Genomic DNA, 14,880 nt, shown 5'->3' with positions numbered 1-14,880 from the left:
AGAATTGTCAAAGACAGTAGGAAGACTAGCAGGAACTTCCAACATAAACAATCTCCCCATCATTCCCAAGAATAGACATAACAAGAAGTCAACATACTTCTTTTGTACTTGAACTCACAATTAAGTCGTAGGTGTAACCAAATAAAACAATATGATGAGTAGAAAGAAAGAAATAAACATGGACTAGAATCCAAGTATTTCCTGTTTAAGGACGATAAACGCGCACACGTCTCCATTCTCGTGGAAATAATTACGCTATTAATTAGTCTTGTGTCCTGCCAACTCGACTTGTATTCCAACTACAAGCCAAGAAGCTAGAATCCAGCTTAATTCACAGCAAACTATAAGAACAACAACAACATGCCAGACATTTCTACGAACTCTCTAAAGGTCCCAACTAGATTTTAGAGACACACGTGGCTACAAATGACACTGCCTTAGCCAACAGGGGCGTCACCCTATGTTACAGACTTGATGTCATAGTTCTATTTTGTACAAAGTGCAAGAATTGTCAAAGACAGTAGGCAGACTAGCAGGAACTTCCAACATAAACAATCGCCCCATCATTCCCAAGAATAGACATAACAAGAAGTCAACATAATTCTTTTGTACTTGAACTCACAATTAAGTCGTAGGTGTAACCAAATAAAACGATATGATGAGTAGAAAAAGAAAGAAATAAACATGGACTAGAATACGAGTATTTCCTGTTTAAGGACGATAAACGCGCACACGTCTCCATTCTCGTGGAAATAATTACCGTATTAATTAGTCTTGTGTCCTGCCAACTCGACTTGTATTTCAACTACAAGCCAAGAAGCTAGAATCCAGCTTAATTCACAGCAAACTATAAGAACAACACCAACATGCCAGACGTTTCTACGAACTCTCTAAAGGTCCCAACTAGATTTTGGAGACACACGTGGTTACAAATGACACCGCCTTAGCCAACAGGGGCGTCACCCTATGTTACAGACTTGATGTTATATATGTAAAACAGCTCAGCTTAGTTCATTCATTTTATATTTTCTTAGTTTGGCGGTAGATTTTTTATGAATGTAGATTTTAAAACTCGTTTTCTCGTTCTCGTTCGTGCGGTTCGAAAGAAATCTATTAAAATGTCAGGAAAGTGTTATGAGATGCTGCAGGAAAGAGATTAATTCTAATTGTCGACATGGATGACACGTTCAAAATAGATGTTATGGAAGATTCGTGTTTTTATTTTCCCCAAAATATTGTATCATAATTTATCCTTGGAAAGACTTGATGGGAGGAATATTTGAAGATCTATTAGACATCCTAGAAATATGGACAAAATTCAAGATGATCTACATTGACTCTACATGCCACTATGCCAATGGAGATATTACAAAGGATTTCCAGTTGGGAAAAAAGCTAAGAGGAAAGTCCAAATCACCTGGCTGAGAATAATTTTGTTGGCTTTTCTCAGAAAACCACCTTAGACCATTATCTCATTTTAAATGGGAGGAATATTTGAAGATCTATTAGACATCCTAGAAATATGGACAAAATTCAAGATGATCTACATTGACTCTACATGCCACTATGTCATTGAGATATTACAAAGAATTTCCAGTAAGAAAAAAGCTATGAGGAAAGTCCAAATCACCTGGCTGAGAATAATTTTTTGGCTTTTCTCAGAAAACCACCTTAGACCATTTTGTCAGACGGTGCTTAGACCATCATTTTATTGTAGATTGTATAGATCATGTTTACAACTTCAGACAACCTGTGTCAAATCGTCTGTCGTTCATTTCTTTGGCACTGACAATTATTCTAATATAACTAGACAGTTGACTAATTTATATAGATAACCACCATCTTCTCAGGATAAATTAAAAGAAGCTTATTTACAGCTAGATAAATTCAGTTTATTTCTAGATAGGATAAAATAAATAGGATAAATTAAGAACTTGTGTCAATAAGAGGATTTCAGGTTTGTACAGAAGTCTTGGTCGTTTTCTACAAAGGAGATAATATATCAAGACTATACCTATCAAGAGAACTTTTATGTCCACAAGGTTTCTAGGTTTGCTATTCATATCAATGGCACTATTCTTAATTCCACATATTCATATGATATGGTGTATTCCGATATTCTTTGTTCTACGTTCCTATTTCGCTTTGCTACTTCTATTTCCAACGCAACTCAACACCTTCAGATATAGTTTCAATTATGAGGATTGAATTCGTTTCGTCACAGCTACTCAAATTATTATGCAGAGTCAACAATAGAACAATCATACATCCCAATGAAGCGAAATGTTCAGGATGTATGAGACTGATGAAGAGTAAGGTCGGATTGTCCGGAGGAATATTTGAAGATCTATTAGACATCCTAGAAATATGGACAAAATTCAAGATGATCTACATTGACTCTACATGCCACTATGCCACTGGAGATATTACAAAGGATTTCCAGTAAGAAAAAAGCTATGAGGAAAGTCCAAATCACCTGGCTGAGAATATTTTTTTTGGCTTTTCTCAGAAAACCACCTTGGACCAATTTGTCAGACGGTGCTTAGACCATCATCTCATTGTAGATTGTATAGATCATGTTTACAACTTCAGACAACGTGTGTCAAATCGTCTGTCGTTCATTTCTTTGGCACTGACAATTCTTCTAATATAACTAGACAGTTGACTAATTTATATAGATAACCACCATCTTCTCAGGATAAATTTAAAGGAGCTTATTTACAGCTAGATACATTCAGTTTATTTCTAGCTAGGATAAAATAAATAGGATAAATTAAGAACTTGTGTCAATGTGACAATCATCATAAACAAGGCCCTGACTTGGGTCATGAAATTATCCCATAATCCGACATTACGTATCCCGGAAGTCTCTCGTACCAGAGTATGATCCTTATTGAAGTGTATTAAAATAATTTCGTTTCATTCATTGTGCTAACAATATCTTTTTGATCATCATTTCCATCGTCTTCTTTATGTATTTTGTTTGTGTACATTTTTAGATGCGGGCTGTCTGTGGTTGTTTTATCCATGACATCGAACTAGTGTTGGAATTAACCAATTACTCACGCCAGTAGGTGTTTAATCGCTGACAAATTGAAGTTTGTTTGTTTTTTCCCGCCGTTGGGGTTTTATTGGCTGAAAATTTAAATTTTTTTTTTTTTTTTTTTTTTTTTTTTTTTTTTTATTGTTTGGCTGGGGGTTGGACTGGATCCCGCATTTTTTAACTTTTAATTTATATGGAAATTTTCAACAAGGTAGGTAGGTACATAATATTATGTTGTAGTCTTGTAGTTGTTGTCTAATAAATATTATGGCTTTGTCAGGGTTTTCTTCCGTGAACCTATTTATTACGGAAGGAACTTTTATGGATGGTATTGTTTGCAAATCCGTGCATTGTAATTATGTTCCAATTTGGCTATCTTGCCCACTACAAAACAAACCCATCTGGAGATGGTTCAGTTTAGTGTCTTTTCTTATTATACCGCGTCTTAGTTATTCCGCCTTGCGTCGCGTCGTTAGATATTGTTCACGAATGTCCTCAGTAATACTTGCAAGCTTGTTTCCACGCACATTGTCCTTATGACTTGCTCCGTATTCTTGAATATTGGCTCTTATGAAACAAAAGCACCTACTGAACATTTATCTAAAATGAGAATTTTACATTTTTGACACCCGAAAAACCCTTTTTTTTTTTTTTTTTAATTCTAAATATTTAGATATTAATCAAAAATTGCAACTAAGCTAGCTTCCGTACCTACTTTGTTGAAGTCTTCATTAGTGCCATTATTAAAATTTCAGTTTCATAAAATGACGTTTAAAATTAAAAATATGAAAAGTAGATTATTATAAATTTCTAATTATGTAGAAGTGACCTCTTTATGAAAAGCACAGAGCGGTCATTAAAAAGTAACAAAAATAATAATGAAAAATAACAAAAAAGTAGAAGCATAGAAAAATAGAAAATGAATTGATCTATCAACTTCATTATAAATTTGTTCTATAATGAACTTGTGGCCTTGAACAAAGAACATGTTTATGAATACCTATGTAAAACAGCTCAGCTTAGTTCATTCATTTTATATTTTCTTAGTTTGGCGGTAGATTTTTTATGAATGTAGATTTTAAAACTTGTTTTCTCGTTCGTGCGGTTCGAAAGAAATCTATTAAAATGTCAAAAAAAAAAATTCGGACTAGAAAATATAATCTTGAACTTTATGAGCTATGAATGCTCTGGAAAAGAATAGAATGAAATTTGATCCTTTTATTTCTCCTTCGTATTAACTCAATTTCATTTTTATGCTCGTGCAATAAAATTGCTGATTTAGTAAGGCGAAGTGTTGTTTCCTGTGGAGCTGTCTTGTTTTTCAAATGAACTATGATGTCAATGGTCATTTCAAAGCTAATTCTCGGTAATTGCCATGAAGGCACGTTTCGTAGTCAAGAACAACGCTAACAAGGTATAAACTTTTTTCATTCAACCAAAATCCTTTGATCGTACTTAATAACATTCCATGGCCGGTACCACATTCTGTTTTCAAAATTAATTTTTTCATTGCTCAATGTTTCTCAGTTTGGCGGTACCCTGTACGGAACCAAGCCTAGAGAATGTTCCTAATGGTCTCTTCAGCCTACAGATTATCTTGAAGGCGCACATAGTGCACCAACCTGATAAGCATAATAATAGACTGGTCTCAAACCAGTATCCGCTCTTAGGAAACAACGGCGCCTAATGACCATTTTACAACTTTTCAGGAGAAGAAAAGAACTCATTTATTTCATGAATTTTAAGAGTTTTTTCCTCCTTTTTCGATGATAATGAAAGTTGTGAATGATTTCGTTGAAATTGTGATTCCTAAAGCCCGAAAATTCAACTTGATTAACTGTCTGATTGAAGTGAAACCTAAGGTTTTTTCCAATATGACAAAGGACATGTTTCCAAACTTTGAACCGTTGGAGGCGAGAGAAAAAAGTTTCGTTTCCAAAAATAATCATAAAAACAAAACTTGGCAGCATAATCACGGGGAAAGTGGAAAGAGAAAAAAGTGCATTGAAAATGAGGAAGATAATAGTTTTTTAGCCCTTTTGGTGTTGAAAATTGCAAATCGACCGACGGAGACGCTTGAAATGAAATTCACATAAACTATTTGGAAGAGAGGGAGAATCAATATGAGACAAGTTACATTGTAAGCAGCTAATCATAAAGTTATGACGGTAAAGAAAGTCAGAAGGACATGCTTAAAGGAGAGACGCATGGTCGCCACCAAAAGATTCCAAGAACCGAGCCACAATATTGCAATCAGAGGAAGCAAAATAATGAGAACGAAAATGAACAGATTTTTCGACATTTCAGTTTCAAGACACTTTCTTTTTACCACACAAGGTTAAAATTGTAAAATTAAAAAAAGACAAAAGGAAATGCAAAATTTCATAATAGAAAAAAAAGAACGGCAAAAGTTTCAATAGTTCCGTTTAATGCATTCAAAGAACTTTGAGACGGCATTAACAATAACGTGGGGACTGGGTTGGTGGTTCAGGAGGAATGAACTGATAATGCGATGCCTTTGTCCTAGTAAGAATATGGGGCGAGGAAAAACCAATGTACTTAAAGAATATGGAATATGAAAATTATATTGAAGCTACCAATCCACATAGATAACATTAAAAGAAAGAAGCTAGAACTGCTAGAGCATTCTCCCAAAACTACGCTACGTCAGAAATTGTCAATAAACAAATTACAAAACCGCCCTGAAATTCTTGAAAACCCCAATCGTTCTTTTAGCTTAATTCACGCCTATCACTGGAGGACACAAAACTTCAATTTAAAGATCATATTATCACTAACGTAATCGCTTATTATACTACTCTTATTAAAGCTATTGTAAAGAAACAAGAACAACCAAAATCCTTTGATCGTACTTAATAACATTCCATGGCCGGTACCACATTCTGTTTTCAAAATTAATTTTTTCATTGCTCAATGTGTCTCAGTTTGGCGGTACCCTGTACGTTAATGTTTGACATTACCATCAATCCATTTTGTAGTCTGAATCAAATGGGATGATCTCAGAAGAATGTACCATTCACCTGTGTCCTGTATTCCAATACAAAGCATTGGAAACAATACCACTATATCTATCAGCAGGTATTATTGTTTGAATCCTGTGTATATGACGTTAAATTATGCAGCGGGCTAATGTAGCCAGACGAAGGTTGAGTCCTGAGAGTGGCGTAGCGCGAAATGGCCGGAGTGTTCGGCGAGGTGTACACGGGAGAAAAGCCTTTGGTGGAACTGGTTTTCATCAAAGGCGTAAAATATTAACGCTGGGGCTCACTGAATTTCATGAAAACCAGTTTCATCGAATAAAGCCTTTGGTGGAACTGGTTTTCATCAAAGGCGTAAAATATTAACGCTGGGGCTCACTGAATTTCATGAAAACCAGTTTCATCGAATAGGTTTCTATTTCTAAAGTGTGCACTCCGCCTTAGGTTTGATTTCCGATATGGCCTGACCGGCTTAATTCTCCTTGACAAAAGGCTTGACAATTGTTGACCCCAAATGAAATTGATAAAATGGCTAATATAAGTGAAAGATTTTCATCAAAGGCGTAAAATATTAACGCTGGGGCTCACTGAATTTCATGAAAACCAGTTTCATCGAATAAGTTTCTATTTCTAAAGTGAGCACTCCGCCTTAGGTTTGATTTCCGATATGGCCTGACCAGCTTAATTCTCCTTGATAAAAGGCTTGACAATTGTTGACCCCAAATGAAATTGATAAAATGGCTAATACCTATAAGCGAAAGAAGAAGAAAAAGATAAAAGACTCGACAAAATTATACATACCTTAGTTGGGACTTGGGATTGAACCCTCGCCCTCCTCTCGTCCTGAGCCTACCCTTTTACAGGGCAAGGAGAACACCTTGAGTTAACCTATTAACCAGGCGCCTTGATATTGACAACTACAGGCAATACCTCATCCTGAGCTCCTCCTCTCAAACCACGACACTACCTCAAGTTGTATACGCACCTCCGAGCTTTGGTACTTCATCCTGAAAACCAGTTTCACCCACTAGTTCCAAGTCTCAAGGGAAAAGGTCACCCGGAATCACCCAAGTGTCTGCGTTCAGCAGTAATTGGCTCCTGGAATTCTCCATCGCCCGAAGACGCTCCGACAATCGATTACGGATATTGCGCAAACGATGGACTTAATTGAGCGAAACTATAAGAATGTGATTCTTCACGATCATGGGTATCGTAGTATCATGCAATATGCTTGTGGGAACTTGAGAACACATGCGATGCTCCACAACTAACAAGAGTGGTAGCAGAAGATCAGAACTATTAGATTGGCCATTGAATGTTCAGTTTCAGATATAGTAGAGCTTCATAACTAGAGTTACATAAGAGTGGTATCGGAAACATCAGATCCTATTGAATGTTCAGTTGGTTCAGATATGGGAGAGTCAGGCAGTCAGGCTATTTTCATTGTCTTCTTTAGCTTCAGATTATCTTTATCACGGTAGATGATTTTTATTAGCAAGAAACATACTTGAAGTTTGCTTTTGAAGAGGTGTAGGAGAGGAGAACAGAACACATTTTGTTTGTCTTCTTTAGCTTCAGATTATCTTTATCACGGTAGATGATTTTTATTAGCAAGAAAGATACTAGAAGTTTGCTTTTGAAGACGTGCAGGAGAGGAGAACAGAACACATTTAGCTACCACAGGGTAACCAAGCTTCCTCTTTTGATGCCTTCTCTGTGCACAACTGCTTACTCCATACTCTTCTCTTCATAGGTCCAACAAAACTCAAGTTCATACAGTAGTTTGATTTCCGAAGAAGTCTTCTTCCATAGTCCATAGACAGTCAATGAATCAAACAGAAATGTCCAACCTACTCAAGCGTAATAATTGGCGTCACAAGATCATTACCAAATCAGTGGAAAGTGATCTCCACTGGTTCAAGATCGTCTGAGGCCAGCCACTCACTATCAGGTAGACCTGACGACAGGTACACCTGATCTGGTCCACCTGATAGTGTGTGTTCTCATCAGGTAGACCTGATAGACGGACCATTTCAGCTGCACCCCTGGCGATAACCCAACTAGAATACAAAGCGTTCATCTGAGAACAATCTGAAACTTCAAAGAAATACTCGTCATTTCTTCAGGTGCTTAGGAAGAATTGATTCCAGACTGCATTGAGAAGATGGTCTGATGATGATAGCTCATTACTTGTATGAAGATTGAAGACTTCAAGAAAGAGATTACGTCCGACCTTGAATATACTTTTCTTGAAGTAATGTTGAGTTGTTCCATTTTGTACTGTTCGTTGGCATTGGGGAATTTGGAAGCTGTGTAGATCATTATGGTGAGGACTTGCTGAAGATTGATGAAGATGTTGACGGGTTTCGCTGACAGGTTTCTGGCAAACAATTCGGAATAATTACAATAATACCGATGTGTTCTGTTTTTGGTTGGTTGTTACCTGCCATTATTAGCTGACCCATACAAAACTGAAGTCTGAACGCAGCAAACAATACGATTTGCGAATATGCACCGCTATTGACGTAACTTCCTTCATAACGCCTACTTGATAAATTCATACTAAGTGTAATTATTTTATGAGTAAAATGCTCAGTAAAATACTACCTACAGTAATTATTTCGAGAATATTGACGAATATGGTCGGTCCCGAACAGTCTTGAAATTCAGTGGTCTTTTGATAGACCTTATATAGAGCTCAAAAATACATTCCTCACAAACAAAACACCAACAAATCTGTCAATACAATGTATAATGTCATCATTTATGATGTACCGAGCGGCATCATAATGATGTAAACCAGCGTTTACTCCAATATCAATAGCCATGGCTGGAGTTTTATTCATGAAATCAGAACATTGAATTTCACTATTTACAACACCGACAATCAATGGAGTAGTTTTGTTTACATCTGCCACCTCCGCAAAATGTATATTATTTCCATTGAACATCATGTTGAACAATATCCTTTATGTTTACATTCATGTTTGTTTGAAATGTTTCAATTCACAGTTTTGTTTGCATTTCTCTTTTTTTGAAAAGCTTACCCGAATAATCTGCCTGTGAATTTTATTTCCATTTTACACATTGTGTGTTTTAACATGTCAGACGTCAGTTCCGATACTGACAAATTTGTTGCTCTACTTTTTGAAGATAGGAAAGAAGGTTCTTCAAAAGATATTTGAAAGAGAGGAAGGTTTTTAATATCAAGATATTTCAGGGCTGCAAAAGTCATGGATACGAGTAGGTATGTGTTAAATTTGCCACTTTAGAAATTGAATTCAACAATCCGCAGGCGTAAAAACGTTAGGTACCTACATATACATACGAGCATAAGAAAGTTTGAGGACTGTTCACAAACACGAAAGTACTTTTTTACACCCTTTGAGAGGGGTTTTCAAAGGTTTATTTCGAACATTTACTTTTTAGTTTTACTATGAACACGAACATTACTAACACTACATAAAACACAAAGTCTGAAAATATATGCACGCACAACTCTATTATTTATGACAGAAGAAAAACTTAGCAAGTCTGTCGTGAGACAAATGGTGCTTAAGTCTAACTTATGAGTCATGTTAGTCATGTGGGGATTGTATGAAGGTGTTTAGGTCCGGCCAACAGCCAACTATCTCCTTAAACCTCCGTGAGAAATGCCAGTAATGCCAACTTCCAAATGGCGGTCTTGGATGTAAATTGTCCATTTGTCCCTAGATCCGTTTAAATTATGCCCTATTCAGAGTCAAAATCTAGATTTCTACATGGACTCCATTTGTCCCTAGGTCCGTCTAAATTATGCACTATTTATAGTCAAAATCTAGATTTCTACATAGGCTTAGAGCTGTTTTGAGCCTAGTGTTTTGTTTCGTGTTATTTAATGACAATTAAGTCACCATGAAAGCCTTGGACTTCGGGTATTTCTTGTCTTCTTTAGCTTCAGATTATCTTTATCACGGTAGATGATTTTTATTAGCAAGAAAGATACTAGAAGTTTGCTTTTGAAGACGTGTAGGAGAGGAGAACAGAACACATTTTGCTACCACAGGGTAACCAAGCTTCCTCTTTTGATGCCTTCTCTGTGCACAACTGCTTACTCCAGATACTCTTCTCTTCATAGGTCCAACAAAACTCAAGTTCAGACAGTAGTTTGATTTCCGAAGAAGTCTTCTTCCATAGTCCATAGACAGTCAATGAATCAAACAGAAATGTCCAACCTACTCAAGCGTAATAATTGGCGTCACAAGATCATTACCAAATCAGTGGAAAGTGATCTCCACTGGTTCAAGATCGTCTGAGGCCAGCCACTCACTATCAGGTAAACCTGACGACAGGTACACCTGATCAGGTCTACCTGATAGTATGTGTGCTCATCAAGTAGACCTGATAGACGGACCATTTCAGCTGCACCTGTCAGGTCTACCTGATAGTGTGTGTGCTCATCAGGTGTCAGGTAGCCCTGATCAGGTGTACCTGTCGTCAGGTCTACCTGATAGTGAGTGGCTGGTCTGAGCATGGAGCCTTGCAAGCGATTCTAATAGCATGAACTGGAATCACAATATTATCGATTGTGACGATGTGGTTTTTCCAGTGAATTCTGTGTCGTTAAACCACAAAGAACCTTCTTGTTTACGAAGCATTCTGCGTAAAGCGTTGACTGATTTCAATCGATTGCTGGAAAAAGAGATAGTAGTACCTCGAAACCGCTTTCAAATTACGTCAAGGTATATTCTTTTACAAAGATTTGAAAGGAGTAGTTGGCAAGAACTGGCAAAAATTCGATCAATACCGCGAATTCTGGAAGCGTAATCTACATAATTACTTGGCATCATAATCTACAAATTTCTTGAGAAGGCCGCATCTCGCAAGAGATCGATATGGCTGTATTGTATTGTATTGTAGGTATTGTTTATTCTTTTACATTCATGATCAATACCTAAGAATTCGGGAACGGAGAAGTTTAGGAAATTTCCGTCCCGGATGGGATTTGAACAGAGTACCTCCAGGTTGAGAATGCTCTTCATCTCTTGGCAACCGAAGTACCTGCAGACCGATCATAATTCCATGTCCGGAGTCACTTATATGATCTGGTCAGGAATGGAAGCTTAGAACTAAACAGTCCCTATGTCCTATAGAAAATAGAACTATACGAGTACCTATCTTATAAGCGATTCCTACAGATTCTATAATAGAACTATATTACCAGTCCTCTATCTAAATATTAGATTAGAGCAAGTTTATTTATTGAAATTTACGACACCAAACAGAATCTCCGGCTTTACTTCCTCCAAAACTTTGGTGATGCTTCTGGTTTTCTTAAAATCTTACTAAGGAGTCTTCTAGGTTTAGTTCCAAACTTCTAATATTATCCTGAAACATAGGGAAAATTGGGTGAAACAATTTTCAAAAGAAGTCTATTTTTCTAGAGGAAGAAGATCACCGAAAAAAAAAGGATCAGATTTAGACCCTATGCTAACTGGTAACTATGTATGATGAACATAAAGGAACTGCTGACAGAAACAAGAAACAACTCCATTGTTGTAGACTGATTGGAAATAACAAGTTCAAAATCCTCTTATGTACCTATGTATACGTCCGTATCCGTGAATAGACCATCAGAAATCAAAATACTTCAATACCTATCAGTAGAAATAGAAACATAATGATTTATGTACGAGTACATATACATACATACCTACTTATGTATTTAACTATGTAGGTAACTATGTAACATTTACCCATGTTATGTAGGTAACTATGTAAAACACGGACTTTGGTTATGCCACACATCGAGCTTGGTGGTTTTGCTATCTGGTCATCTAAAATCTGGAATGGTTTTGGTTTTGCCGACCTGGGTGGTTCAGTCATTCAAAAGAAGCTAGTTGTCCTTTCACGGCGGTCTTTCTCGAACTGGAGGAAGAGACAGAATTGGTAGGGATGATGAAGAAACAAGACGTATTTTGGTTTGGTTGTATTTTCACTACCATTATAGATAATATAGATTGAACTTTAAGTTTGGTCTTATCCCAAAGATAGAGATAAGATTGCTAAAGTCCTATTTGAGCGGCATCGGCATATACGAGAATTTCAAGTGTTTTTAAATCCATTATTACGAAATTTGAAACTTGAAAGTCATCAACCCAACTTAATTATTGCTTTAAATTCTTCATTAAAAAGTTCAAAACTTGTCTCGCCTTGGAATGCTCCAATTTTCAATTCCTGTCAAGTTATTTCATCATGAAGCACATTATCTAATCCCGTTATCAAGCATCATTATTTCAAATTGCATCGAGGCCGAGGCCTGAAGGAATCCAATATTGTGAACATTGCACAAGTTTTGCATTTCAAATAAATATGTAGATATATTACACAAAACGTACGTTGTATTTTTTATTAAAATAAATAGAAATGCAGTTTCAGTCTGCAATACTGCAATACGATGGTAATACAGGGAAATCGAACATCAAAAATGAATTTATTTGCTTACAAATTTACACTATAATGTAGAATATGTAGATGTACCTACCTACATTGTACTTTCCTCATCCTACTATGTAGTAGTAGGTATAAGAAATACATAGGTACATATGTATATTTTAGCTACAACATAGGAAAGTATATTGTTTTCTGTCCAATTTCTCGACTTTGAGATATCGAACTGAGCTGAACTTCGCCCGTTGTCACCATGTCACAATATTCACTATGCTCAAATAGCTCTTGATTTATTGTGCCAAGAGCATTCTCTTCTAACAAATTGTCGTCATTGAAGCAATTTATATTCGAACAGACACAATTTATAGCCTGCATATCACCAGATTCAACACAGTTTAAACGGAATGCAAACGCAATGTGTGTGTAATTCTCATCTAATTGATAACAAATGTAAGAATTTATCGCCCATGTGTTCTCTTTCTCTTAACCCAGTAACGCTCTTTATGGCGATGACGTATGAATCGTCCGTCCTTCGTGGTGATGTGATACTTGTGCCAGATTTGGTGTAAAAGAGTCCGATATAGCGATATGGATTGAAGTCGCTGTTTATGGCGATGACGTATGAATCGTCCGTCCTTCATGGTGATGTGATACTTGTGCCAGATTTGGTGTAAAAGCGTCCGATATAGCGATAGGGATTGAAGCTATTTTTCTCAAAGTTCTCATGAGAATGCATTATGTTCCCATCTTAACTCGACTTACTTGGCTTGAATCCTTAGGCAGTAAACATTGCAATCCAGTAACCTTTCTCGTCGCGGTATGCAACAATGGATTCTAGACATAATAGAAACATTTTACTAATATCGAAGCGCATCCGAGACTTCGGTCTGAACATCTTAAACGAGAAACCTCTTTAAACGAGAAAAATGACCTAGTCCCTTGGGTTCTCGTTTATCCAGGTTCGACTGAGATGAAGAAAAAGATAAAAGACTCGACAAAATTATACATACCTTAGTTGGGACTTGGGATTGAACCCTCGCCCTCCTCTCGTCCTGAACCTACCCTTTTACAGGGCAAGGAGATCATACCTTAGTTGGGACTTGGGATTGAACCCTCGCCCTCCTCTCGTCCTGAGCCTACCCTTTTACAGGGCAAGGAGAACACCTTGAGTTTACCTAATTACCAGGCGCCTTGATATTGACAACTACAGGCAATACCTCATCCTGAGCTCCTCCTCTCAAACCACGACACTGCCTCAAGTTGTACGCACCTCAGAGCTTTGTTACTTCTTCCTGAAAACCAGTTTCACCCACCAGTTCCAAGTCTCAGGGGAAAAGGTCACCCGGAATCACCCAAGTGTCTGCGTTCAGAAATCGAAGTAATTGGCTCCTGGAATTCTCTAGCCCGAAGACGCTCCGACAATCGATTACGGATATTGCGCAAACGATGGACTTAATTGAGCGAAACTAAGAATGTGATTCTTCACGATCATGGGTATCGTAGTATCATGCGATATGTTTGTGGGAACTTGAGATCACATGCGATGCTCCACAACTAACAAGAGTGGTATCAGAAGATCAGAACTATTAGATTGGCTATTCAATATCCAGTATCCAGTTGATTCAGTTATGAGAGAGCTCCATAACTCGAGTTAAAAGTGGTATCGGAAACATCAGATCCTATTGAATGTTCAGCGGATATTGCGCAAACGATGGACTTAATTGAGCGAAACTAAGAATGTGATTCTTCACGATCATGGGTATCGTAGTATCATGCGATATGCTTGTGGGAACTTGAGATCACATGCGATGCTCCACAACTAACAAGAGTGGTACCTATCAGAAGATCAGAACTATTAGATTTGCTATTCAATATCCAGTATCCAGTTGGTTCAGATATAGTTAGAGCTTCATAACTAGAGTTAAGAGTGGTATCGGAAACATCAGATCTTATTGAATGTTCACTTGGTTCAGATATGGGAGAGTCAGGCTATTTTCATTGTCTTCTTTAGCTTCAGATTATCTTTATCACGGTAGATGATTTTTATTAGCAAGAAAGATACTAGAAGTTTGCTTTTGAAGACGTGTAGGAGAGGAGAACAGAACACATTTTGCTACCACAGGGTAACCAAGCTTCCTCTTTTGATGCCTTCTCTGTGCACAACTGCTTACTCCAGATACTCTTCTCTTCATAGGTCCAACAAAACTCAAGTTCATACAGTAATTTGATTTCCGAAGAAGTCTTCTTCCATAGTCCATCGACAGTCAATGAATCAAACAGAAATGTCCAACCTACTCAAGCGTAATAATTGGCGTCACAAGATCATTACCAAATCAGTGGAAAGTGATCTCCACTGGTTCAAGATCGTCTGAGGCCAGCCACTCACTATCACAGGTAGACCTGACGACA

This window comes from Diaphorina citri, unplaced genomic scaffold (assembly GCF_000475195.1).
Source record: "Diaphorina citri unplaced genomic scaffold, Diaci psyllid genome assembly version 1.1 scaffold1269, whole genome shotgun sequence".
Lineage (NCBI taxonomy): Eukaryota > Metazoa > Arthropoda > Insecta > Hemiptera > Psyllidae > Diaphorina > Diaphorina citri.
Note: the sequence above shows the minus strand (reverse complement) of the source record.